The sequence below is a fragment of the Oenanthe melanoleuca genome, chromosome 3 (genome assembly GCF_029582105.1).
Source record: "Oenanthe melanoleuca isolate GR-GAL-2019-014 chromosome 3, OMel1.0, whole genome shotgun sequence".
Lineage (NCBI taxonomy): Eukaryota > Metazoa > Chordata > Aves > Passeriformes > Muscicapidae > Oenanthe > Oenanthe melanoleuca.
Window position 1 is genome coordinate 7,896,102 of NC_079336.1, and position 26,781 is coordinate 7,922,882.

Sequence of the window (26,781 nt, forward strand, 5' to 3'; positions counted from 1 at the left end):
CTGCACAATGAAGTAGCAGAATCATCACCCCTGGTAGAGGAGCATCATCCCTGGAGAGTGTCAGTTTGGAATATGATTTATTGGTGAACATGGAAATGCTTGGTTGGACTTGATGGTCTAAAACGTAGTTTCCTACCTAAATGATTCTGTGATTCAACAGCCAGTTTCTGCAGCCCCAGAAACCACTCACAGTCCTGAGCTTGCTGGTGCAGACTAAGGAGATCTATCAAAGGCAAACACTCTTCTTGTATGGCTGTCACATCCCAGAAACTTTAGCTGTAACTTTTCTGTGTATTAAATCACTGACAGATGACAATATGAGATCTGGAAGCTCTTCTGAACTTAATTCTTTTGCTCAGCCTTATTTTTTAGGTTATAGGTTATTGCTGTTGCTTCCTCTATCATTTTTCCCCTTCCCATTAAAAATCATTGGGGAAAGAGCCGCAGCAGGAAACTTGTTTGGTTTGGCACAGTTACCTGGAAACAGTGCAGCCTAAAAATGACTGAGTACCATGGAATGACAGAATGGTTGAGATTAGTAAGGACTCTTGAGATCTTCTACTCCACACCTGACCCCAAGCAGAAATAAGAAGAGCAGGTTAACCATCATTGTGACCAGTCAGGTTTTCTCAATTCCAAGGATGGTTCAAAGCACAGAGACTCCACAGCATCTCTGGACAGCACGTTCTAGTGCTTGATCACCCCCACAGTAAACAAAAAGAGAACTTCCTTTTGTTCAATTGGAATTTTCTGCTCTTTAATTTGTGTTCATCATCTCTTGTTTTGTCAGTAGGTGCTACTGAGAAGGAACTGACTCTATATGCTTAGTATGTGCCCCATCAGGTATTGATACATACTCATAAGATCCTCCCTGAACTTTCTTTTCTCTAGGGTGAACAACACCATCTCCCTCAGACTCTCTCCATATGAAAGATGCCCCAAGCTCTTGATAATTTTTGAGGTTCCATGCTGTCTTGCTCTTATAGACCCATCAGAGTCTTTCTCAAACTGAGGTGCACAAACTGGTCCCAGAACTCCAGATGTGAGCCCTTTGGTGATGAGTAGAGGTGAAGGATCACCTGGACCACCTCCCTCAACATGCTGGCAGCACTCTCAATGCAGCCCAGGAATCTGCTGGCATTTTTTTGTGGTGGGGATGCTTTGCTGGTTTCTGGTCAGCTTGTTCTGCACCAGGACCTGGATCTCCCTTTCTGCAGAGTTGCTTTCAAGCCAGCTGGCTTCTTGAGTATTGGTGCCTGGGGTTATTTGTCCCCAAATGCAAATATCTACAAAAGGACTGGTGGTTAGCCAGCTGTAACCTGGAAACATTCTCAGATGGAACAACTGAGACAACTCTGTGATTATTTTTCTTTCTACATAAGACCAACAAAACTCCAGGAGCTATCAGTTCTAATATTTTTACTCACAGATAAAAGGAGATTCTGCATATTTCCTACTAAGGAAAGGTAGTATTCAAATTGCAGATAATTACACTGGGAAGATATCACATCTTGCTGGAAATTAATATAACTCAAATAAGCAGTCAAACCAAACTGCAGATGGTTGAGTGGATCCTAAATATATGAACAGATCTTTCTTATATCTCCATGACAGTGGTTGAGGACAGCTGCTCTCTTTTCAGATCTTGATACAGGGATTTTTCTTTCTGCTTTGCATACTATTTAACAATGTTAGTACTGTTACTCTTTGTCATTATTTTTACTTCTGGAAAAGTTGGGTAGCTAGAATGCAAGTAGGAAGAACGGACATATGTCTCATCCTCCTCTCACCACTACAGTAAAACTGATTTCAGTAGTTTAGTCCTGAGCAACTGCAGTTAAATATGAGGTGAAAGAAATGCATAATCCCTCTGAAGTGCAGTAGTCTGATATATGGTGTTTGATATCTGGAAAACAGGCAGGAAAAACCTGAAACTTGTAAACTCATCAGAAAAAGCACTATAACCTCCTTCAGTTTGTGTAGAATTTCACTGTCCTCTGATGGAAGGTTAGGCTATGTAGGGAATGCAGAAGTAGGCTCTAAATCACCTTTCAAGATCTCTATTGACTGTTGTCCTTAGAGCAGTTGGTAATTTACTTCCTTTCCTTCAGGTGACTCGGTAGCCTGGTGCTGCAGCTCTTGATTTGCTCTTCCTTGCTAGAGACAGCATGGAGTGTAAAGGAGCCTCTGGCAGGCAGCTCACTGCTGCTGGAGTCCTTTGTGTGCTATTGTTAGCAAAAGCAGCACGACCTTACATAATGTGACACATGATAGAAGAAGTAATGTGACAAGACATATCAGACAGGCCGTGCTGCACACGAGATACATGACACATCTCATCTGAAACAAATATTGCACCTAGCAAAGATAGTTCTTTAAAAGGCACTTTACCTTCCTTCCCTGCCCCTCAGACTCTTGACAGGTATGAGGGTCATTACAAACACTTTAGATCTCTGTCCTGAATAAGACCAGAAACTCAACAAATTGCTGAAGCTAATGTTTAAAATCAGAAGACTGAAATCAGAGAAAAAATAAAACACAAATATGTTCAGCTGTGTGGCCAGAAGAAGATTGTAAAATTTTTTTCTGTATCAGATCAATTGTACAATGAATAGCACAGAGCAACAGTTGCAGTCAATTAGAAATAACATAAGTGAGATTTCATTAGTTTGGGTCACTGTGACTGCAAAAACACTTGCAAAGCCAGGACTTCTGAGAATTAATAAAGAAACACAATAGAAATGATAGTATGCTGTGCTATGCACTGGTCAACCGCAGCTCAAGTTTTTTCAAAGTTTATTATTGTGTATTTGAAAATATGCTGCATTCAATGTTTTTTAGAGCCAGTACAACAGGCAAATAAAATGCAATAAATAGATTAACTGATATTATATGAGACCAAGCTCCAGTGACTAGCTCTTGCTCTACTGCACAGAAACTTCCATGCTTAAGATAAATTCTAAAACAGAGGAATTATTTATATTATTTTTTGTCAGTTTACATATACTTGACCACCTTCATCTAAAGAATGCAAGAACATTTTAAGAATGAATAAATGAAAGTTCAAAAGATCTTGAGTAACAAAAAAGTATATTTATTCCTACTTGACAGAAAGGAGATCTGGGACTTCTCAATAAATTGCAAAGGTGGCATAGAGAATTGCAGATGTATCATCCACACTGGCATCCACTTTGATCAGAGCACAGGGATGAAACCACAGGCTGACAAGTGATGTGTGTGGACTGCCCAACCCTTATTTCTGCATTTTGGGCAGTAATTTTAGGCATCTTCTTTGGACCTATTAGGACTAGAGGCAAGTGAGTTTGCTGCTGAATAATAGACCTGAGGTTAAGTTAACTAAAAAGAACATGGAAAACTATTGGACATGTCATGAGTAATTTCTGAATGCAACAGATAACAACAAAAGTATTTGACAAAAGAGAAATCTGTGAGGAATAAATGGAGTTCCCATGTAGTTAAGGGAGAGTTACATAAGAAGCAGGCAGACCTCACATATAATTTTAGGGACCTTTGGGGACCTTTTACTGAGAAAATATTTTGAGGGGAGCCCTTGGAAGCACCTCAGTTAACATATCAATAATACACTAGGCTGTGATTGCCTACATAAGGGTGTCAGAAACACTAAATTAAATATGACTGTAAGAAACCCAGTGTGTAAGAAAAGTAATTCACTTATCTGGGAGGAGGTAGTGAGGTGCAAGGGTAGTGAAAAAAGGGAGCAAGAAGAAAGAACATGGTCAACACAACACTCAAATCCTGTGACTAATCTAAATTATGACAATAAATCATTTCTGTCTTTTTTCCAGTGCCATACAAACCAAACCTTATTCTGACATCAGGAACACTTGGGTGATCCTTACCAGGCTGGGTGTTTCCCCAGGCTTAGACAGACACCCAGATGGATGGAGCCCATCCCTGGTGTCAGGGCATTATTGCCTGCTCCAGGCTGGCTGAAGCAGAATTTGCCCAGGGCTTCCTACCAGTGCCACCAGCAGCATCCAGGGCTGTGTCTGCATCCCCCACTGACTGCAGGCACAGTTCATGCCCTGTAAGATCAGCAATGAGTGAAAAGATAATTGAAGGCTGTGAAGCACAATATTATTTTTTTTTCCAGATGAGCAGAAAATCAGAATTTTGACTTACAGCCCTCATACTAGCTATCTACTTTTGCTTAAGAAAATTAATATTAAATCACAGTTCATGACATATTTCTGTTATTAGATTGGAAAAAGAATATTCTGATATATGCCAGTCTGTATTGTCATTTCTTTATTGGCATTTATTGCCATGAATAACTTGAGCAGTTGTTCAATATTAATATTATATGAGAAGGGGGTTCTGTGTGTGCTCTTTCTGTCCCTTTTTTACTTTTCAAGTACTCTCTTCAAGATTATTTTGCTTACTTTTAATATGTTTGTTGCTAGAATAAAAATAATAAATTGAAGTCAAGAATGTACTTTTCAACAGGTATATAAAATTATTGGCTAAACCTCACTGCCTTAACCATAATTATATGTCATTTCTCTAAGTTAGACTCTCAATAAACAAGAGAGAGGAAAGAGCCATGCATGCTTCACTTTTTCATACCCAAGGCATAAGGTTGCATAGTTCTTAGCAGAACACAATATTGATAACAGCACCTGTTTTCACACAACTTCTGCTCTTCAGTGAATGACTTATTTCCCTGAACAGCAACTGAGATGCTGTGACCTCCAAGAACACCCTAACAAGAGATACATTTCCAACATGAGTGCACAACAGTGTGTGCTGCTTTGGACTTGGCTTCATTCTCACTTGACATAAATGTCAAACTGAAGGCCCATCCTTCTTCTGGAATCTCAGGGACCAGAGGTTACCCAGCCTGACAGCTGAGAGCCTGATTCACTGTCTCACACTCATTGTGGAGTGGTGGCTTTTATTCTTCTTCCTTTTTATATTGTTTCCCTCTTTCATTTTTTTTTTTTTTTTTTTTTTTTTTTTAGCTGTATGGTATTTTGTCATTTGAAAACTGAATGACACATTAATTTCAAGCACTAATGGGAAACTTTCAACTTGAAATCTAGTCAATTTAAAGGAAGTTAAATGCAGTTTCTGCCAATGCACTTACCTTGAGACATCCTGCCAGTGTAACAGTTTTGCTTTCACATTTTCCTATCTTAAAACTGTATTTCTTTTTCCTCTGTTACTGTGTGAAAGACAAAGTCACTGGAGGATGATAATGACAGAATGACTGACTATACAAAAGGTGCTCACAGAATTGTCTCTATGCCATAAAGAGCAAGTTGAAATTTTTTCACATTTTTTCTTTTCCAGGACAACTTAACATAACATGCAAATTTTCTAAGAACACCCACTGTTCTTTCAGAGATTTGTTACAAAATTTAAATAAAACTTCTCGTTTTTTAACAACAGAAAAAAATCTGTAAAAGCATAGTTGCAACAGAAAATATATGATCAGCCTTGGTACAAAGAGTCCTTGCCAAGTAAATGTATGAAAGAAAGACAGGAAGAATTCCTAGTCTCTTCCAGTATCTGTCAATAAACCATATTAGTTCTATAACAGTATTTTAAAAATTTTCAGATGAAATATTATTTTTATATTAAAAATACCCCTTTAATTAATAATCATACCCTACCACCTCTGTCTGGATAGAGCTGTGTTTCCCTAAAGGTAAATGAGTCCCAGAAATCTGAGATACATTCATACTGCTTACATGCATTTAAGGACATGAGACCTCCTGCTTTTTCAGTGCAGAGGATTCAGGAGGCACCACCCAAGCAATAACCTGAAATGTTCTTCACAGTCAACACTTTTCTATTTAACCCAAACACCCCACACTACTCATGCTACTTTTCTTTCTTCTGTTCAGGTTCTGGTTTGATTTCCAGTGTGGCCATAGATTTGTCCCTTTGCAAACCTGAGGGAATAGTGCAGAGAGAACACACAGTCATTGCCTTTACCATGGGTAGTGGAAGGCAAGTGACGTGTCCTGGGACAAATACAAAGACCTTAATTAATTTTAGATTTTATTATTTTTGTGCCTATGGACTCCAAGCTGAGATTTCACTGTATTGGACGTTATTTAGCAAGTTGAACTCCCCCTGTACAGTTCTCTGCTCTTTTAGGACTCACCCATGCAAATTAAGAGCAGAGTAATTCCTTAAATGTAACCAAGACCCCTTTTCTTTTCTCACATTCTCTTGAATTAAATCTGGGATAAACTGTCTTACAATAAAGCAGAGTCCCTTCTAGGGTTTGTCTACCTATGGAATATGGATACAGAGAAAGTAGGATCATGGATCACTTGCCAGTTTAAGCCCCAAAGCACCAGATTATTAAATCTACAAAGAGAAAATAAGTCAACAGAAAGAAGTGTATTTGCATAAACTAGTAGTAGCATCACTCCTAAAACTAGTGACCTCAAGATATGCTGCAATAAAGTAATAAATGTACATTTTTGTAGATGTCAAGTAATCCTTTCAGCTTATACACTCCTTTGTTTCTATTCCAGACACATAAGGAATTTTATGTCCTACTTAATTTTCCCTCTGAGAATGAAGAGAGCACGCTGACTTTAACCACAAAGGCTCAGACTGTATTCAATTTACTTGTCAACAAAGATGCCCTCCAAATAACAAGTGTTCTAACATATTTCAGTGATTCATCCCTCACATGATGATAAACATTTCATGCAGAGAGATATGGGGATTTTAGGTAGCTTTATTTTCACTAACTTACCCACAGACATTTTGTTGCTTTGGCTTTCTTACTTTTTAAATTTATTCAGCCAGTTCTTACCATATATCAGCAGCTCTCTCATTATCAAAGCTTTAGTAGCTCAGGGCAATGATATTGTGCTTTTGCTTTATTTTCTTGAATCCTCTGATAATGAGCAAAGAAAAAAAACTGTTGATTCTCCCTTTCCAATTTTTTTTTTGTTTGTTTGTTTTCATTTGGACTGAGGAAAATTTAGCAGGGTCTGAAAATGGAAAACTCTGTCAGGTCAAAATTTGTACTGATTCAGATAACATTCCTTAAAAGCAATTTAAATGTAGGCAGAGTGGCTTTTGGCAGAAGAAGAACCTGGAGTAGGTGGCTAAATAAAGAGCTGACATTAAAAAAAGGCACAAATCTGTCTCACTGGATCACATCAATAAACATCATGCTCTGTGTCAGGAGGTGGTGGGAAAATGGGAGAAACATTATAGAATTTAGACAGCAACTCTCATTTAAATCCAGGCACATTGCAAACCACAAACTATAAAAGTTTTGTACATTGTCAGCATTGTAACTGGAGAACTTTATGACTTACAGTCCACAATTTGATCAAGTGCCTTTTGAAATGTTTGCTAATAAGACAAGTTCTCCCAGACACAGAGAAGGAAAAGTCCACAAAATTAAACATTTGAGTGACTGATACAGCCTGCTTTCTGAACAACTGCATTCTTCAAGACTTAGGATTTTAATTCAAATTTTGATTTGATTTTTTAAAAATTCTAATGAAAAAAAATAATGGCTTCAACAAAAAAACTTTAAAAAGACTCACAATCTTTTCATCAATCCTAGATTGGGAATGTTGGAGAATATCTTATGTTTTGGTCTGGGTGATAGAAAATCTAGGCATTCTCAGCAAAATGTTAGGATATTGAATACTAATTACATCTTCTTGGAGCACAGATATTTTTTGCCCAGACCCATTTATATCTTCCTACCCTACAGTTTTTCTCTGGTTTTGCTCTTCTGGGAGCCAAAGCTGTGGTGGCCATTTCACAGCAGCAATCTTCCCTCTGCCTGAGAATGCCATCAGGACCACCAAACTTGCACAGTTGTTGGTTCTGGAAGGGACAGAAGGACTTTAGCTCATAAACTGAAAGGTCACTTCTGTTTGTCTAACATCCATCTGCTTTAAACTATGCTTTGACTTTTTTAACAATATTGTTTTTTCTGTGGACTTTCTAAAACCCATATACATGTCCACCTTCACATGTCATTGGGACATATTTTTTCTTCACCATATTGACCTGCCCCCTGACCATTTAATATTTTTATTATTTTGTTGTCACAGGACCTTTCACAAAACAACATTGCTGACATTCTAGATCGGAGTTTCTGTATTTGGCAATAGCTTTTCTTCCATTACTCATTCTTAAAGAAATCCAATCCACAGTTTTTACAGCAGAAAAGGAGGTTGCAGGAGTAGTGAGACAGGTGAAAATGTAGGTGTTTTGTCAATATAATTTAACATTTTGCTTTTCAATAAAGTAGGGATAACCATATACTGCTTGATTTTCTGCAGAGGACAAGACCATCCAAATTTTCCTTTTGAATGACTTTCCAGTGTTAAGCTTGATTAGCTACAGGTCATAGGGTTTTAAATACAATTTCTTGTTCTCATTTGTGTATAATGCTTTTTTGCTTGCACCTCTTTTACATAACTATTTTTACCACTTATTATTGTGATCTGAACATAATTAGAGACATAATCTTCCTGAAATTCTGCCTCCTTTATCCCACAATCCAGGGTTGGTCTCTGGACAATTCCTAGCCATAACCATGGTGTGTTAGACTGACACATCTTTCACAAGACATTGTGCCCTCTACTTTGAGTCAGTCTTCTGCAAAAAAAGCCACATGAGAGAGACACAGCAGAGACTGCAGAGCTGCAGAGGAGAGAGAGGCAATTCAAAAGCAGGAGCAGCCATAAAGCTCCTACTGTTTCCATGAAAGTGGAATGAAGGTGTGGAATACTGTACTGTTTTTCTTCATTTAAAGTCTCTCCTATGCTAAGAGTGGCCTGGTTGTTATTCTTCTGCAGACACAGAAGCTCAGCAATACAGATTTCAATACAGGTGCAGAGTCTGTGTTTGTGATGCTGTGTGTGGAACCAGAGAGAACAGTCAAATCAATGCAAAGGTTCCTGCTGACTTGTCTCATACTATTTCCAAAGGAGGAATTAAGAAAACCTTGCCTACTCTGCCCTATGTCCAATGTTATTCATTATTTTTAAGTTATTAATGGGTTTTATGATCTGTCAATTCTGTAGCCTCTGAAACAGTATTTTATTTATACTCTAAATTCAGTGCTGTGGAGACTCATAAGCACTTACAACAGTGATGGATTAATGAATGATATAATACTATTCTTATTTTATTCCAAATTATGGAATATTTCTTGGTTTCAAGTCTCCTAACAAAACATAATTAATGTAAAAAATGCCTGTCCAGCTTCAGTGTCCCTGAGATTTCTAATTAAAAAGCTGACTCATGGACTACACTGGTGCATTTACAGTAAGACAAATCAAGAGTAATTCAATTGGTACTGATTTACATACTTCAAGTTTTGAATGGTGTATGTGAAAGCAAAAACATCCCCAAATCCCTAATGCACTTTGATTTATGTAAGCCATGCCACACTATAGATCTCTCTTTCTAAGTCATTTAAGCAACAGAATATTGCAACAACATGACTTCCCTACACAAGCCATAAATGTTCTTAAATTGACTTTGTGAAGTGTTTCTGAGCCAAAGAGGAAATAACAAACCATTCTGAGTCCAGGTGTGATGCAGTTAATAGCTAGAAGTGCATCATGAGTGACCAGACAGGCAATGCTACATGAGGGCACCTTGCCCTGTTTTACAGCTAAGGGCTTTGCCCCAGCACCTCTGCACCCTTCCAGCCAAGCTGCCATGGGGCTGCTGCCCCACAGCCTCTGCAATATTTCCCTTTCCTGTTCTCCTGCTGTAGTTCTCCTGCTGTTTCCCATGTGTTGTTATTCTTATGTTGTTCCTGCATCTGCTGATATGGGAAATTCTTGCCACAGCAAGTCAATCATCCCTTCACCTCCTTTTCTTCTGTTTTGGTTGTAGTTTTTGAGCTACTTTAGGGATCCAAATAACACAGAAGCATTAAGCTTAACAGTCATACAGAACTTAGCCTCTGTTACCAATCAAAATGAGCATCAGCATCATACACAGGAGCAAATAATGGGGCTTCAAATGGGTCCTGGTGAAAAATATGGTGTTACTTTGGCAAAATATTACAGGTACAGCCACTGCACTGAGCAGGCAGCCAGGGGAGGATACTGATCTAGGAACTCTAATTGTTTATCCTCCTCTTTCTTTCTCTCTTTCTCTACTCTTGACATTTTATTTTCTCTAGAAGTAAATTTCAGCCTTAGAACTGATGAATTACACCAGGTCCAGAGCCTCCCAAGAAATCTTCATGAGCATGAACTTGTCTCAACCTTGTTTGTGCAAGAGAGGCACTACAAATCAAAAGACTGAAAAATAACAGCCTACCCAGCCACACCATGCCTGTGCTAAGTGACACAGAAGTTTCTGGGACTGTTTCCTGGCCTTAGGACTGTTTCCTGCCTGTCAGGACTGGTCTGCTCCATGTGGTCTCTTCACACAATCAGGGTGACCACATCTGGCCTTCCTGCTGTGAGCTAACAGTGGCTCAGACACCCCTGAGTCCATCAGGCACTGCTTCAGCTCTCCACACCCTGCACATCACGGAGTTACTTCAGTCATAAAAATGCATCTGGTGCCAGCTGAGCTGCTCATACAATGCAAGGCAACCCCATGGAGCAGGCAGAGATCACAGAGACACGTGCAAGACACCATCCTGAATCAGGATGGGCACCTCCAGGCTTCTCAAATGACACCAGATGGTTATGTGTGCAATAGAACTGGGCATTTGCTGCTGGTTGTCTTGGGCTGCAATACAGGATGTGACCAGAAATGTGAATTCTGTCACCATCTGTTGCAGCCGGGTGGGGCAGTGACCCTGATCTCCTGGCACATATTATCTGCTAATGGGCCATCTTTAAACCAGCTGGGGCAATCATCTTTATCTTTTCCACAGCCCATCCTCCCTCCAGGAGATATCTCCTGTTAATGGCCATTGAGTCCCACTGTGTGACTGATAAAATTCCATCATCCCACTGGGAGATGCTCCAGCCAGGGGAAGAGCCAAGCCTTTCCTACCTAGATAAAAACTGAGATTTGGAACACCAAAGCTTTTTCCACTGGATTCCAGAGGGAAGCCAGACCTTTCCACATTATCCCTGGACCTTCAGAGGAAAACTGCACCTTCTCCAGGAGCACTGCTCCAGCTGAACCACATCTGCCACTGCAGGAGGATGCAGCCACCATTGAATGGGACTGCTGCCAGCACCCTGACTGACTGATGAGGTGTCAGGTTGGATTCTGACTCTGTCAGTGTTTTGGACTTATTCCCTGTAATACTGTATTTCTAGTTATTTTCCTAGTAAAGAACTGTTACTCCTAATTCCCATATATTTGCCACAGAGCCCCTTAATTTCAAAATTACAATAACTTGGAGAGAGAGGGTTTACATTCTCCATTTCAAAAAGAAGCTCCTGCCTTTCTTGGTAGATACCTGTCCTCCAAACTAAGACACTGGTCAAGAGTAATTCTTCAGTTTTCAGTCAGTGTTCTCCAGATCTGCCTGCACCAGGGGCTTAGAAGCCCATGCTGGGACACAGTTACCAGCGCTGGCAGCCAGTGGGAGGCTTGTTTCATTTTGGGATATCCAGGAGACTTTCTCCTCAGATAACCAGACATACAAGTGCACAGGCAAACACCCAAATTGAAGTGCCTTAATATTGATTTGAATCCTGCCTTTGGGCACTATGATGATGAGTGACTGCAAAAGCTTTTAAATATAGTGAGTGTTTTCTGGGCATTCTGAATGGTGAGATGTTACTCTGCAAGAGCAATACTGGTACAAGTGGCTCCTACATTCAAACAAAAACAAACAAAACAAAGAATTTGTACATTATTCAACAATCTGAATTTAGATAAAATCTGGCTGTGATAGACTTCCATCTTCTTTGATATTTCATCCCATATACTAACTTCACAATGAGCACATGAAAAAAGATATTACAAACTAAATAAGCAAAGCATGAAAATATTTTTAAAAAATCTTTATCTGGATGGTTTGTTCCATTAAGCTTAGCTGCTAAATTCTAACAATCTTTCTCGTATTACAACCCATACCTAGGGATATTATTGCACACCTTACAAACCCAGCCATATAGCTGATATCAGAACAATAATTTCATAATTATTTTTTTTCCCAGAATGTTCTTATAGCTTAGTATTAGGAGAGAACTTCACACATGCATACTCTGCTTTCACCATGGTTTTCATTTATCAAGTTGGATGTCAGAGCATTTTTATTGTGCTCTCATATGCAAGGTTGTTGAAAGAGATTGAAAGACGAGGAAGAGGAGATCATGAGAAATGAGAAGGATTATAAAAGACTTAGAAATAAGCCTCAATTTCATTGAAACAGGTACCTATACTGTTTAGCTTTAAGGAAGTTTTAAACCCTTATCTTAAGGATCCTTGTCACTGCAGAATGAACTGATGATACAATGATTCAATCCTGTGCACAATATTCCTGAGCTCGAGTGCTTTGTGTTCACTGTCTGTGTCATGCAGGGTTGAGAGATAATAGGCAGCTCCTGACAGACCAGCATCCTCTCTCAGGTGTCCTACTGAAAGTTTTCTGAACCCTCTCTTTGAGCTCCGAGCAAAAGAGAGCATGAAAGAGAAAAGAAGAGCAGGAAATGGAGAAGTTGAAAATACAAAGGGTTAGAAGCAATGAACGTGAAACAGAGGAAACAGAAGCTTGAAGAAGTTAGTGGTAATTAAATGAATGCATAATATGCAGGTTCTGGAAAGCATTTACCCCAGGAGGTAATTAGCCAGAGGGTAATTTCATGCCAAGGAGGCTGCTGTGCTGTTAATTTTTTGAAGGCTATGCCTAGCTATGCTTGGTGCATCTCCAGAGCTCTGCTCAGAACTGTGATACTTTACAGTTCTGCTTCAGCAGAATAGATTACTGCCTGGGCTCCCTATTCTCAAATCAGTCACATCAACATATGTGTTTCATTCCCATTCCCATTTCATTTCCCCTGGCACCTTTTGGTGAACTCCAGTGATTATGAGGATAAGGGATTATTTGCACACTCTAGATCCAGGTAGAGATCAGGCACTGCAAATGTTTATTTTATAGTCTGCAAATTCATTGCCTTTTGTGACTTGCATTAACTGGAATAGTGATTAGCAGTCGTGTTATTAACCTATTATATAACCTATTATATAGATAATATCTTCCTGAACACTACCTAAAAGCTTCAGGATCATTTAGTATGTCTTTTTGTTTTTCTCTCTAGTGAGGTATTTAAGGTATTTACAGGACTTCAAGAATCTCAGTAGATTAATCATTCAAAAAAAGTTTGCTGATTCCACTAAAGGTTTAATGATTACTTACTAAAGTTAAGGAAATAATTTCCATGTATCATTTCTTTCTGATTTGTAAAAATGTCCATTTTCAACTGAACGCTTGATTAGATAGAGAGTGACTTTTCATTAAATAGGTAGTTTAGAAAGTAGGTAAATAGGGAAATCTAGCAAGAAATATAATGTCTTCTATTGACAATACATATTAGAAACTTCTGTCCTAGCATTAATGCATTATGGTCTTGTTTAATTATTTCTGACAGATAGGAAAGTTTTCTGGGGAATCAGATTATTACAAGTCAGAATATTATGTGGGAAGCAAAATTTTGAGTCAGAATCAGAGTGTTTTCTCATGTCTATTACATATTCTGGAGCACAGCAAATAAGTTATGACCCACCTATAGCCTGTTCTTAATAACAAATGTTACTGGCTGCTCATTTTGACAGAGTATGGGAAATATGAACAAGAAGTACAAAATGGCCAGAAATGGAACAAAAGGTTATGCCTCTCTATTTTTCTCTCTCTTTTCACTTGAATTTCATTTTTTAAACTTTTTTTGTAGCAGCTTGATTTGCTTTAAAAAATAGAGAAGGACCTATGGAGGAAGGATTCCTAAAATGTCATCCATGTTTTGAAAAGGAGAAACTTTAGCATTTTCAAAATCTCAGCTTTAAAAGGAACGTAATCTGCTGGGTAAGGCAGAAAATATTAAAAGCTGACCAAACAAATAACATTAAACACTACCTAGTTCCAGTTTGTATTCTAGCCTGTGCCTTGGGCTCTTATTTTATATTTAATACTGTTTGCTGGGTCTAATTTCTCCAAAGAAGGAGTGATGAAGCTAGAGACTCTAACAGTGAAAAAAAAAAAAAAAAAAATCATCTATTTATGATTATATCTATTGGTTAAACAAATCCCCCTCTGTCAAGTTCATTTGTTGTTAACTCCTGAAGAAATTAGATGTTTCACATCCAGAACATTTCTAGAGGTTACTGCTGGGATCCATCAGTCTGGAAGTTTGCTGCTGCTGAGTTCCTTGTCCTTCAGGAATCTTACATTTCTCTCCAGCTCTCCCTACACATGCACAGAGTGATCTCAGGAGACTGGAGCAAGTGGCACAAGGTGAATGTTCTGGCTCCTTTCAGAAAAATTTCAGGTTTCTACCCCATCTCTGAAGGTAAAAAAACCACATGTGGTCTGTGAAGTTCTCCTGCTGTTACTTAAAACACATTTTAAGTGCTACTTAAAACACATTTTATTCCCCAAATTGTTGAGGATATCTATGCTTTCATATTGTATATTTGGGGCAATGAACCCTTGTTAAAGCAGAAATCCTGACTTATATTCCTCATTGTGCAGCTACTTTTCCACTTTTGAGCAAGTTCTGACTTTTCTTATCTGTCCATAAAAAGTATTATGACAGGAAGTTCTTGTCATCAAGACACGTTATATGGCTAATTAACTTATATTTGCAATGTCTTTTTTATGGCACTTGTATGAAAAGCCTTACATTGCTGTTGTAATGAGTTTGCTCTCTTCCTATCAACTGCAAATGAAGCAGTGGCTGTTTAATACTGAAGCATATTTCTACTCTTAATTATGGGCTAGATTATTATCACTCTCAGCCCAGCTTGAAGGTACTCTCTTCTTTGCAATATCCATTTCTCAGGTTTGTGCTGTTAGGTTCAGCTAATTTATTTTTGTAATTGGAAAGGAAGTAAGTTTGAGGAGGCATCACTGTGCTTCATCTTGCCCATCAGGGCTGAATAGCTTGTGGTCATTTGAATGTGTTAAGTATCCTGGAGTGCAGTCAGGAAAAGCACTGTAAAATGTAAATTGCCTTGCACTGAAAATGTAGCAGCTGTTGGGAGGAAAGAAGAACAGGACTGAAATGAAGGTGAGCCTCAGCTCAAAGGCTGTGCTCAATGCCATGGCCTCTCAAACCAGGCACTGACTCCTAGTATTTGCAACACCCTATTTCTTTCATATTATTTGGAAGTTAATTACAGGGTCCATCAGCTCTTTTTTGCTCAATAATATTTCAGTGAAAAGTATTTAGGCATTATGTGACTGGTTGCAAGGGAGATTATCAAGAAGTCAGAGAAGTGTAATAATCAAGGGATTTCTCTGTTAATAAAGAACTTGATGAAAAACAAATTAGTTAACAGTACACTGAGTTGAAATTTTGCTGATGGCAAATTTTAAACTTAATTTAAAAAAAAACAAACTTGAAGACATTTTAATGTTTTCCATAACATCAAAATTATGCAGAAAATTTGAAAAAATGTAAGTCTCCAACTTACCCTTTTAGGTGTGCAGATGAACCTCATTGGTATACAGCATCACTCTATTTTAGAATCTGAACCCAGGAACCATTGTGTTTGAAATTAAAACTCCATTCATTTATTGCAATGAAATCCACATCTATCTATAGTTGCATTATTCCTTACTATGCCTGTTTAGGAATCATGTTAAGGAGAAACCACGGCCTGTGCTTTGTTCACTGGGATAATGTGGCTGCCTGTGCTCCTGGTGTGCCACAAAAAATTGCTATGCAAGTTATGCAGGGTGAATCCCAAGGAAGGGGATGCCACAGCTGGGCTGGCAGTGCCAGGACCACCCCTACAGCACCTGATTTTCAGTGTGGACTGAAATCTAGATCCTGCCAGAGCCTTTCACAAAGCAGCACCACGAATCCTTGATCATCCTGCAACTTGCAGACTGAAATTCATGGCTCAGGGGGCAAGCTCTCCCTCCAGAGCACACAAAGGTCTTGTTTCCATGCTGGTTTTCTCCAGAATCAAGGGTTTTTTTCTCTTGCCAAGTAATGTATATTTCAGTCTACATGGTGCTTGTGGGCAGAATAGAGAGGAGCTTGTTTTGTATTCATGTTTGTGTTGCCAAATGGAACATTCACACAATAATGCTAATGCAGCACAGGAAAATTGTTTCACATTTGCTTTCCTTCTTGTGCTGTGTTCATGGATTGTGTGTAGCTTTCCATTGTATGCATTCAGCATGAAGCCATGCATCAGTGCCACAGCATTTCCTTGATTCTGCCTACTACATTTTTCAAATGAATAATAGGATGCACATATATTTAGCCTCAGGAAAACAAATGCATCCTCACAAACAACAACCAAGAGGGGAAGTGTATTTTCATCTTGATAATCCCAACCTAAAGTGCTAAAACTTCATGGATTGTATCTCCAAAAATCATAAGCATGTCATAAAGATCATGAGAATAGGAAAATTTATAATACCTTGATTCTTTTTCCTATCTTCCTTTTTTATTTTGAGTATTGAGACACATTTGGGGCATATTTCCATTTTTTAGCCATGAATTCTAGAAACTTGTTTTTTGAAATAAAAACTTTCCAATACTTCTGCCCATACTTCAGTCAATAAATCAGATTTGAATAAATGCAGCATTACTTATTTTGACCTTCATAATAAGGCCATGGAGGCAAGGGGTTTGTCACATTTTTGCAGGCGAGGAAACATGGCATATAATAAGCAAATCAGGGTTTTGTAATGAAAACTCTTTTCAGCAAGATGTGCAATTCCCTTACAGTCTCCTGAAAATGCCAAGTAGAGGTGAGTTCATTTCACCTAATTCAAGTTTGTTGTTTGGGATCTGTAATTGAAGAGATTCATATCACCTAATTCTTTCTGTCTTGTGGGTGTCTAACCTAAATAATCTGTTAAGGCTCCTCTGAGGGTTCAGGGAGAGTGACAGGAACCTCCAGGGTGCAATTCATTCCATCTGTCATAGGCACTTGTCCTGGGCAAGAGTGAGTTTCCACAGCATCCCCTGATTTTACAGGAAGCTTGGGACAAATCATTCCCACCTGTATTTTTCAGACAGCTGAGGTCAGTTTGAGGGATCTCACTACAAATCCCTTCCTGAGCACCACTGCCCCCATGTGTGAGCTGGGCTTGCACTCAGAGCATGAACCAAACCCCGAGGGCCATGTACCAACCTGGCTCTTGGTAGTTAAAAATGGATGCAAACTTTTGTGCTTCTGTGCATTTGACAGCTTATGAAACAATTTACTTTGTAATACATTTGCTTAAATGAAAACCTGATTAATTCTACTGTACTGACTTATTAGAACTAATAGGTTTTGTTACATGTGTTGCAATTTAAGCATTGTTAATTATTCAGAGCTGAATATCACAAAACATTTGTCATGAATATTTGCACACATTTTAAACAAAATTGTCCTTGGCAGTGTTTGCAACAGTTAAATATTTGATTTTCATGTATATTTGGGTGAGACAATTTTCTTTTCACGAATATCAGCAGAAAGTGAATCTCACATGGTAATCCACACAAATATTTATTTAGGAGAATAGTTATACCTGCAATATACTTGCCAGCATTTTCAAGAATCACTGAGGTGAATGGTCATGCAACCAGCAAAGCAATTGGAAGTGTAACTTCTGCAGATGTCACCAGGGAGAAGATGGGAATGACAGTCATAGGGCAACACATTCCATTGAAAAATATGTCAATTGTCGTTTGGTAATACGAAAAGCAATATTATCTAAACATAATGATAACATAAAAATATTAACTAAACATCACTTTCCAGAATCTCCACATTCAGGGGAACAATTTTGGATCTTCTAGGCTGACCTGCCGCTGGGGCATCACACACTGCACAGTATTCTGTCCCTGCACTGCACTGGTTACAGCTGTTGGTTCCAACCTGTTGCCTGGAGTGAGGATTCAGGTGCTCCCATCTGACACGGAGGGAGTGGGGACAATATTGAACTGGTCAGAGAGTGACAGCCTTTGACACCAGTCTTTCATGTGACACAATGCTTGATACTCATCCTGCCATAATTTGGATTTCCATGGCATAGATATTGGCACCTAACTTATATTATTCCAGCTATAATTACATGGTCAAATAACTCCTGTTTCCACATTGCTTTGAGAACCTGTTGCCTCCTCGATATAACCATTTGAATATCCCTTCACCTGAGCTTGTTACTTTCCAAGAGGATCCAAAGTCAGTCTGGGGATGTGAAGCCCTGAGACAATTTTATATAAGCAATAAGTGATTGTGGGGGACAATCACTTATTGTTTATATGTATGTTCTTGTGAGCTCTCAAGTACAGCAAGAAAGGTGTCACAGCTCCAAATCATTTTTCAGAGTGCAGAGCACATACCATGCTCCTCCTGATACAAAAACACCATTCCTTGTGACCCAGGCACCCTGTCATTTCAGTAATTTTGAATTAGGAGAAAATCACAAAGACAATCGTGGTGTTCTAGGGCCAAGTGCTCAAGTGTGTGAAAGCAGACTCTGTACTGAAGTGGGCAGACCTGAGCAGTGTGGACATGATGCACCCTGGTTCCAAACTACAACATTCCTCAGGTGCATGAATGGGGATATTACTCCTGTTTTCAATAAAGGGATTGCAGGCACCTGCATCATTACTAGCTAAGGATAGGTGAGATAATTCCCTATTGCCTTGGATGACATGTCTGTTCCTGCCTTTTCAGGGGAGGGAAAACCATTAGGAAGAAGATCAGGCCAGTGGGATGAACCAGCAGCTGTTGAGTGAGGAATGCACTGGCAGTTTCTCAGGACTAAAGAGAGCTGATGTGTGAATCCAACGCCTGCTGCTCTTTGAGCTACTGCCTGGACCAATAAACCTCCTGTTAAAATGAGCCTGCTGTGACTGTTTTGTTCATATTTTTAATTTAAACAATAGCTAATTAAATATGAAAGCAATTAGTATTTCTGTTCAAACAGCTGTCATGTAACTGCATGTCTGGTGCTGCAGTTATGATTCCTTAGTAGCACTGCAAATGGCTTAGAAGCAAAGAGTTTTGGGGAGAGGAAGGGGAAATAGAGCAATATTTACTACAGGCATTGAAATTCTCTGGCAGCTGCATTTAGCTTTTGCTGCATCAATTTACAAGCATGTGGGACACTTATGAACGTAAATATACTTTGGATTATGGTGGAACTTTAAGTAACATTCAAATACACAGGAGGGAGAGAAATACGGTGGCTGATGTTGTCTTCCAGCTTTACCCATAGATTTTCCTACACAGGGTCTCAAAATGTCAGTGGAGAACAAAAGTATCATGGTCTTCTTCCATACTTAATGTTCTTCATACAGCCCAGTTTGATGACAGCAAAGAAAGGTCAGTAAGGAACTAGTGAGGTGTGAAATGAGCTGGAATTCCTGTTCTCTTGGCAGCAAACCGTAGTTTACACAAGGAAAAACGAAAGCACTCAGCTTTCCTACACTTCCCGCCCTACCCCTAAGGTGATGAGGCAGCAGAGCTCTCCAGGGATCTGGTTTAGAGCAGAAATCCTGGCAGTGGCAGGTTGTGCAGCAGCCTGGGTGCAGCAGTGGATGGAGCTCCTCGTTTGTACCCTGGCAAGGTGCATCTCCCCTTCACTCCTCACAGCCCTGCATGCTCCTGCAGCCTGTGTGCAGCTGTCTGACAGCAGCCTGTGGGATCCACACACCTCCCCTCTGCTGTCCTTGACCAATCATCCTGCACTGGAGCTTGCCCTTGCAGCTATTTAAAAGCCCAAATTTGTGCAACTGCTACATTTGCTATTAGGGTCTGTATCCTGGCCAACTGGAGCTGCACACTTGCCACTCATTCTACCTGTAGTTCAACCTGTATTTTTGTATTCTGAACTGTTAAGTGCACTTGATCACAATCTTTTTTCAAAAAATAATAGCAAGTGTTCCAAAATATTTTAGGTTTTTATTATCATGACTTTTTGTGTTGAACCGTGTACTAACTTAATGATACACTTAAACAGAACTGCCACTATTACAAATTCAATTCTTGTATAAGAATATGGGGGGAAAAATACTCTTAAAGCAGACCTCTAGCTGGTCTAAATCAGCACAGTTTCCTACAAATTAAAAGCTCAATTTCGTTTACTGTGACTGAGAACCAAGCCTACTTCTGCTTTGGTTGGCAAGCATACAAAAGAACCTCATTACTTCCAAGTTTTTATTGTGAATAAATAATTGGCATTGATCTATGTTCAGTCACCTTCTATACATTATTAAACACTTGTTTACCAAACAACCTTTACAGTTTAAAAACAAGAAAAAACTTCACTGAAAAATGAATCAAATCTCTGTATAAAATCAACCTAAGGAGTTTAGAGGTAAGGTGAATGAAGTTCATTTAATTAAAAGATTGCTTGAGGGGAGACATTGGCAGATCAATTTTTTAAGTTTGTGGAATTACACACTGATATTCAAGTTTAAAGCTGCTGCCTCTGATTGCAGAATATAACAAATGGGAAACATTAGATATTTATGAACCATTCAATATTTCCCCCCACCCCTTTTTTCAACCGGTTTATTGGAAAAAAAAAATCCATTCCAAGTTGTGACAGCCCAAGTTAAACAGGCATTACCAAAATATATATAAGAAGGTGTTAACGTACTTTTCAACATGAAATTCTAATTGAAACTTCCACACAGTGGAAGCCAGGGAGTAAGTTTATGGCCTGGGGACATACAGAAACTACTTTATAAGAAATTGCCTTTTTGATAGTGAATATTAACTGATTTTTTTTTAGGTTCATAATTTATTGAATAGATTTCTTCCATTTATTTGTACTTGGGGAATTTTCAGAACTTCTTGAAACTTTGAACCTCTTAGTTTCTTATTAAGGGGTACATGTAAAAAATATGCATAGTGGAAATGTTCAAAAAGTTTTAGTTAAAAAGACTTTTAACTAATCAATAGTCTGAGGACCAGAGGTCTGCCAGTGCATATCCTTAAGCCACAACACTTTGAGATACAAAGGCTTTGGAAAATTCTAAATTCTATAAAGCCTATAACAATGTGAAAAATGCAGTACCTTGGAATTTTAAATATTAGTACAGTGATCATATAAATGGCCTTTTATGGGTACACATAAAACTGTATTATTTTTATTAATATTGCTATTATTGTTTATTATTATTGCAGCATAGCACAACACGTATTCTAGTTAAAGGTCCCTTTGCATTTTCATTACATATCCCATTTTTGGTAGGGTTTATGACTCAGTCATTAAAATTCTCCACAGGCTAGAAACTGGCAAAGGAACTCACATTCTAAAATAATCTGTTTAATAAAAAAATGAAATTAAATTAATCTGGTTGGTTAAAAAAATGGTTGGGGAAACTCTCTACTCCATTAAGTAGTACCTGAAGTTTGTTTATTACAATTCTATTTTTAAATATCTCATGTTGCTTGGAAGCAAAGCCATGAGCTTAGTATTTGGTCCTGTTTCAGTTTTTGCCTGGGGACTAGGAAGTGATTTATATCCACTAACACTTGTGCAAAACACTTGTTTGAATTTGTGGTATCTTACATGAGGTTCATATATTTGAATTTTAAAAATTCAGGACAATGAGAAATTTGTCTTCTTGAGTTATGGTGCTAAAGCTCTACTTGTCAAGTTTGTGTGTCATACCATGCTGGAGCACAGGATGGTAATCCCAGAGCCAGCACTGCTGCAAATCAATATGTTCAAGCAGAGAGCTTCTTTCTTTTGGTCATTGTTCACTACAACTCTCCCTTGTCTTTTGTCTGAGTCCTGACAATATGAATTTCTTAGTTTTATATAACTGCCTTGGTGTGGATGCATGAAACATTTCACTGTTTCAGTTTTCAGTTTTAAAGAGTCACAGGATCATTCATGTTGGACTTCAGGGTGCCTGTAGTCCAACCTTCTGCTGAAAGCAGGGTAAGTGTGGTGCTCAGAAAGATTGCTCAGATCTTTAATCAGTCAATCTTGAAATCCTCCAAGGACAGAGACTGCAGAGCCTCCACAGGCAGCCTGTTCCAATGCTGACCCTTCTTATTTTGGGGATGAACAAGCCCAGCTCCCTCAGCCTCAGTACTACAGCCAGGGCTCCAGCCCCTGACCATCTTGGTGGCTCTCCACTGGAGCAAATGCAATTTATCCATGTCTTTCTTGTGTTGTAATGCCCCAAATGGCAGATCCAGTCTGAGAGAAGAGGAGAAGAGGGCAATCACTCCTCTCATCTGGCTGTGTCCATGCTCACATGCTGCTGCTGCTGGCTTGTGCAGCCCCCTGTCCATCCATCTCTAAGGGATCTTTTCTGTGCACCAGGTCCCCAGGCTCTGTGACTGCCCAGTTATTCTTTTCAGGCACTGGAGACAAAGGCATTTGCCTTCTGTGAGTTAATGACTGGTTTGTTATTGAACCTCTTGAGAATTTTTGTTGTTTCTCCCACTCACTGCCCATAGTTAACCAAACTATCTTCCCCTAAACCCAGTAAAGGGACTACAACTACAGAGGGTTCAAAGTCTGGACATAAATCAGGCAAGATTAAAATTATTTTATGCTTTTATGTTATATTTCTATGGAAAATAATGAAAATTACATCTCTCGTTTCCATTGCAGCCAATTTTTTTTTAATAAACCTTACACACAATTATATTTATAAATATTTTTACAAAAAATTATAATTTTGTGTCGTTTCACTCTAATCTGCCCCAAGAGATCTATTGACAAGAATCTGAGTTACACTCACCTTTGGGGGCAAGTTGTAACATCAGGTAATTGATAAAAACTTTCTAATGTCAAGTCAAATAATACTTTTCTCATTTCATCCCCAAATCCAGTAATTTATTTAATCATAGAAGGCACTCAGGTCGTTCAAACATTTTAGCCCTTGAGAAATCAATTCTGACTGTTCCCAGTAACTTTCTTCTCCTCCATTCTTCCCAGAAATGTGTTAAAAGAGCATTTACTGAATGATTTTTATAAAGAGAAAAGGGATGTTGACTGATTGTTTCTAATTATCCCTTTGGATTTTCCTAAAGATGGTAATATACAAATTTTCCTATTTATAAGAATGACTACATAACAACTAAAAGTGTTTTAGTAAAAAAGGGTTCTTTTTACTAATCAATAGTCTGAGGGCCAGATGTCTTTACTAATTTTGACAGGGACTTAACTAATTTGAAATTGAATATATATTTCTTTTTACCTAAGTGATTATAAGGAAACAAACTTTTTTTCCCTCTATTTTGCAGGGAAGAACAAGACCATAGTATGTGACTGGGAGCCCTCAGGTTATTGGGACATATATTGCAAGCACAGAGTCAGTATTACTGATGGCAATGAGATTCATGATCCTGGCTCCAAAGTATCTTTGCAAACTGGAAATAAATTTATGTTTGTGCAACAGAAAATATGTTTGTTTATATGTGTGCATGCTTGAAATATTTTGCTTTTTGTCAGTTAAAGACCTTATTACACCACTAGGAGAAGAAGCCATTTATTCTGGTTTTGGATGTAAGAACATTGGAATAAAGGAGGTTTTTGGCTCAAGGGGTCCCTTGGTATCACAGGCATAGCATCATATCATCAATTTCATATTGCAATCAAACTCTTACATTATTTTATACCAGTGTATGTGATTTATTTTCCTTTCTTTTCACAATCTTTCTTGTATGTAAAGACTGTTTTATCACCTGCAGTATAAATATCTTTGGTTTAGTCAGTAACTCTTCTGTTCCAGTGTCACTGTCTCTTTCTTCAAGGCAAGTGCCTTACAATCTGAACAATGTTCTAGATGGCCACTCACTAGAGACCCAAACACTGATGTAATTTTTTTCTTTTCTTTCCTAGATAAACCTGATCTGTTATATTATATGGTATTATTTCATTTTCACATAATTTCCCTGTGATTGATCAGAATTCAAAGGGGTTTTACTTCCTCTGTGTTTTCAAGTGGATGGTTCCCCCACTTACAGGAGAAATTTTTCTGTTAAACTAAGTGCACTCCCTAGCACTTTGTACAAATTTACAATAAATATTTCTCATATCTTTCAGTACTGTCTTCAAGCTCCTTTTGCCAACAATCACTTTTAACATTGTGCATTAGAAGCAGACTTGTGCCAAGATCAGTAATAAAGATATTATGATCAATTTCTTAAGCATTAGTTCTGGGAAAACCTCAAGAACAATACTTGACTCAACTTTTAAGTTCTTCCTAACCTGTAAAAGTCAATAATACTTTTTCACTACCCTCTTATGTTGTTCAATTTGTTTGCATCTAACTCTTATACTAATCTGTGTCTTCTGCATTTTAACCAATGATTTCCCATATGGCAATGTGTCAAATGATTTACTGAAGTCCAGTTAGTTTAAACCCATTGCCTTTCCTTTATCTAGAAAATCAATTAACTCATCAAAAAGAAATATCTGCTGAGGCTAATGTGATCTATCTTTGGTGAATCCATGTGACATTTTACCCTACTTTCCATTTACTTCTATATATTTAATTATTCTTCCTCTTAAAATATCTTCTTTCTCCTGGACAATGTGATAGTCAAATTAATGGGTTTAAAGTTGTTCAGGTTACTTTCTTTCTTATTCTTAATTCAAATAGTAGTAGAAATAGCAGTAGCTTTACTACTATTAATAGTATTTCTAAACATAATTTTTACTTCATAATTATTATAATATTTAGAGAAAAGTGGGTACAATAAAAGTCCTTAGCAGTGGTTTCCTGGGATATTTTCTGATTAAGAGAAAGCATAGAATCATAGAATATCTCAAATTTCAAGGGATCTATAACCTACCAAAACAAACTACATGACTTAAAGTATTGTTCAGTTTCTCCTGAGTTTGACAGGTTTGGTGCCATGACCACTTCCTTGGGAGTTTTTTCTGTCATCCTGTCATTCTGTTTTTTTAGATTATCTAGATCCAGCTGTCCTGCCATGGGCAGGGACACCTTCCACAGGACCTCATCCAACCTGGCCTTGAACACTTTGAGGATAGGACATCTCTAACTCCTTTGGGCAGCCTCTTCTAGTGCCTCACCACCCCCACTGCAAAGAGGTTTTTTCCTAATATCTAATCTAAACCTAGTCTCTGTCACGTGAAGCTATTGTAAATAGTCCTGTCACTCCATGCCATTGTAAATAGTCTCTCTCCATGTCTCTTGATCTTTTCAGGTACTGGAAGGCTGTTTTCAGGTCACCATGAAGGCTTCTCTACTCCAGGCTGAACAATTCCAACTCTCCAATACTTTCCTCACAGGAGAGGGGCTCCATCCCTTAAATCCTCTTGGTGACCCTCCTTTGGGCTCTATTATTTTAGAGGAATATTTATTCTACTACACAGTGTCATTTTATCAGCCTGCTCTTGCCCTTGCAGTTACAGTGCCATTCATTATAGTGCTGAATACTCATGGGTCCTTTTATACATTGATTATAATGTTTGAGTGAGTGGGGGACCAACACTATGTGAGGGGTGTTCTATGGCATTAAGCTTTGGCTGCATGCCATCTATGTGTCCAGACAAAGTGGGAGTGTAAATTCTTCCTCTTTCTCCTTCATATTCTTGCTGTTGTGAAAAGAAAACCCAGATGCTCTGGTCACAAAGGATATTTATAGAACCACCATGCATAAATGGCATTTTATGGGTCAGTGAGGAGGAAAAGGGAGGAAAATATGGCCTAAACTTTCCTGTCAATTGCCCCAGGCCTGGTAGGAGAGTTAATCCATGATCTCTTGGTGCCAGGGTGATTCTGGAGCAGGGAGGCAAGAGGATAACACCAGAGCAGGGATGCAGTGGGAGGAGCAACCTCCACATAAACACACCTTGCTGCAGATCTGGCCTTAACCTGTGCTAGCTCCTCTGTCCTCAATCCTGACATGTGGAAATAGCATAAAAACTTTCTTTTCCCAATGGGTGTTCGAGGGTAATTGCAGCAAAGCCTGAAAAGGACAATATCCTGTCACAGTACAGGCTGTACAAGCAGTTAGGACATTGGGAAAATTGCACAGTGTGATAAATATTGACCTTTTAAGTAGCATTAGGAGCACAGTCATTCCAGTGTGTATCCAAAATAATGTAAGTCAACACACTGGAGGGTGTTTTTCTGAATACCACTGGATATATTTCACCGTTACTGTGTTCTGCATGGTGGTGAATTTTGTTTACCACAAGTCTGCAAATAATTTCTCCCCTTAAAAATTACTTGTCCTCATTGTATATGCAAAATTATGTGCTAATTTTGGCAAAGGAAGATATTTTACTATATTTTTAAAATTTGATACCTTAAAAATATAAATGTTACAATCATTTTGGATGGAAAAAACAGGCACAATGGACATAACTGTAAATGAGAGAGAGAAGACAAGGATGAGGTCATATACAAAATTTCTTGTTAATCACTGACAGGAAACATACTGTACCAGCAGCACTCCTGCAGCACACACTGTCAGCAGGTTTCACTTCCCAAACACAGCTGAAGTCTGTGGTCTAATCTCTTGGCCCACTGTACACATTTTTAGCTTTATTAAGGGTATAATGCAAAGTATTTAAAACCCGGTTTTAATTTCTTCTCGAATTTAGTTTGAAGAATATAATTCCAGTTTTGAACAGTTTGCAATTGAAAATAAACACAGTTACAAGCAGAAAGGATGTTTTCCCTTGTA